Source organism: Branchiostoma lanceolatum, chromosome 14 (assembly GCF_035083965.1).
Source record: "Branchiostoma lanceolatum isolate klBraLanc5 chromosome 14, klBraLanc5.hap2, whole genome shotgun sequence".
Classification (NCBI taxonomy): domain Eukaryota; kingdom Metazoa; phylum Chordata; class Leptocardii; order Amphioxiformes; family Branchiostomatidae; genus Branchiostoma; species Branchiostoma lanceolatum.
In genome coordinates, this window is record NC_089735.1 from 1,443,088 (window position 1) to 1,445,420 (window position 2,333).

The 2,333-nt window shown below is 40.6% G+C and overlaps 1 long non-coding RNA gene across 1 annotated transcript; it reads right to left on the reverse strand.

Moving 5' to 3' along the window:
- Nucleotides 1–1,046: 1,046 nt before the first annotated feature.
- LOC136449086 (uncharacterized) lies at nt 1,047–2,333 on the reverse strand. The gene is made up of 2 exons (XR_010757976.1): nt 2,050–2,333; nt 1,047–1,737 (listed from the first exon to the last, which is right to left on the reverse strand). It is a non-coding gene; the product is annotated as an uncharacterized lncRNA (long non-coding RNA).

A 2,333-nucleotide genomic window follows, 5' to 3' on the forward strand; every position in this document is an offset into this window, starting at 1 on the left:
AGAACCACAGGAAGAGCATGCTAACAGAAATGTCAAGGTATTTGTGGATCCAAATAACGTCAAAGTCAAAGATAGCAAAAGAAAATATGCATCTACGTTTAAACACCTTTCAAATGTGTGCATTGATTCTGAGTGATTTGTTTGTCAGAATCGTTATTTACAGCATTCAAAGATATGATTATATATTCCATCGAATGCGGGAGCTTCAAGTGCTCTACTCTCGCCACATCTCCGGCGAACCATCCCCAGTATCCTTTACAGTCTGTAGTGTTTTTGCGTCCATCTCCACATACCAGCATTAACGGTCCGTCCCTGTCCTTGAACGCTTTGTTTATGAATAGTCACACCTCACCTTTCGGGGACGTTTCAAGAACACTTGAGGGCTATGGCGGAGTGCATTGGCAGAAATAAGGTCAGCATTACAGATCATTTGATGACGTGTTTAACGAAATAATCTTTAAGTTAATTCTGGCCAAGTGATGCGCCAGTACCTGTCAACACGTTCTTCAATTTAATACAAGTCATATAGTACTAGAATAAATATTTACAGCACGGAACATGGTGGAGCTATATACGTAGAGGAAGCTTCAGTTTAAAAGATCGTGTAAATGTAGAGCACTTGTTTCTATTATGTTTAAGTATTTTGACATGTATTGTCTTTGCCTAACAACAAACCGGAGGTATTGAATAACCTTACAATTTTCAATGCTCTGAACCTGAATCATCTTTATTTCTCTATCGCGATACATCGTATTGCAATTGGTCTTTGGACAAAATAGAAAAGGATTACTTTGATGTAATCATGTGTTACTTAAGGGTTAATGACCCGTCCCGAGGTGTATATGGTGTCATAACGCCTGGTCATGTGCTATAACCACCGAATAAAACCACAGAGTGAGCGAAGCGAACGAGGTGGTTTTATGAGGTGGTTATAGCACATGACCAGGCGTTATGACACCATATACACCGAGGAACAGGCGGGTCATTAACGTTATTATCATATAGCCTATCCAAACTGACCCATATAAGAGAGGCAAAGTCCTGTATAACACATAGATTCTTTATTTGATACTATACATGTAAATCAATCCATGTAACGCAGCATGGCAACAAAGTATTTGGCATTATTTGCTCTGAATTTGATAGTGACAGTCCAATTCTCGTCTTAAGTTACTAGAAGTTGAAGGTAACAGGACCATGACAAGCCCTAATGTGTGAAACATTTTTGTTACACTAAAGTATGAATAAAAACCAATTAAACCATTTTGACCATTATTTTCTTTGTTCGCCATCTTTGAAACCGGTTCGATGACAATATAGATGGAGTGCCGCAGGAAGAAAGTGATGAAGTACACCAGTCGTTAGAGAGATAATGGCTCATCAACACCCAAGGTTTTCGTTTTCGAACATTTTACTGATGTCACATGCTAGGATGGGCGGATACGCCTTGGCAGTTTCCAGTCCATCTCTTTTCAGCTGCTTTAGACCTACAATATACAAGTTATTGGCATCTTGGAACTCCTTGTATTTCGAAATGTTATACTTGCAGTGGTAGGGGATCCCTTGAGGTGACGATGAATAGTCACTCTAAGACATGCGTAGGTAACTAAGTTGACTTATAATATGGAGTGCCATCATCTTTCTGTAACTCTCCATAGAACTGCCTCAGTAGTAGTGCCAACTCTTGAGGTGGTAGTTCCTAAAATGCTCTGTTCAGGTCTCTTGCCTGCAGCCATGCTGAAATCACAATTGAAAAGTCTACATTTAATTTTCCACTTCATTCGCTACATTCGGCTAGTTTTACCTAGTTTTCCAGCTTGCTATCCAGATTCCGGCAACACTTATCAGCATTTTGGTCAGATGTTGCTTGAAAATATCTTTGTTGGGTATTTCCTTAATACTTGAAATACCTGAGGTTTGCTATTGAAAAATTCTATGCCATTCCTCTAGGTGGGAACTTCAGTGTGAGATACCAGTACATTTCTATTCATAGAAATACATAGTAGCTAGCTGTGTTAAACATTCAACAAAATAGAAAAGACTACCCACCTTTGAAAAGCTTTACGCCCCACTTAGTAGTTAGTTGACCTTTCTGTCGCTTTTTCTACCTCCATTCCTCCAACTGTTTTGCTTCTTAATCAGCAAAGCGACTTGTGTGCCTGCATAATTTTGCCCGCTGCTCGGCCTGGCCACATTCGTCAGCTTCTCCGCCTCTCAAACGCTGCAGCATGTTCCTCCCGCTCCCACGTCTTCCCCAGCTTCCCGTGACCCGAAAACTGACTCTAAGTCGGCGTCTGACAGGTCTTTTCGATGAAAAACTGCGGCACTCCATC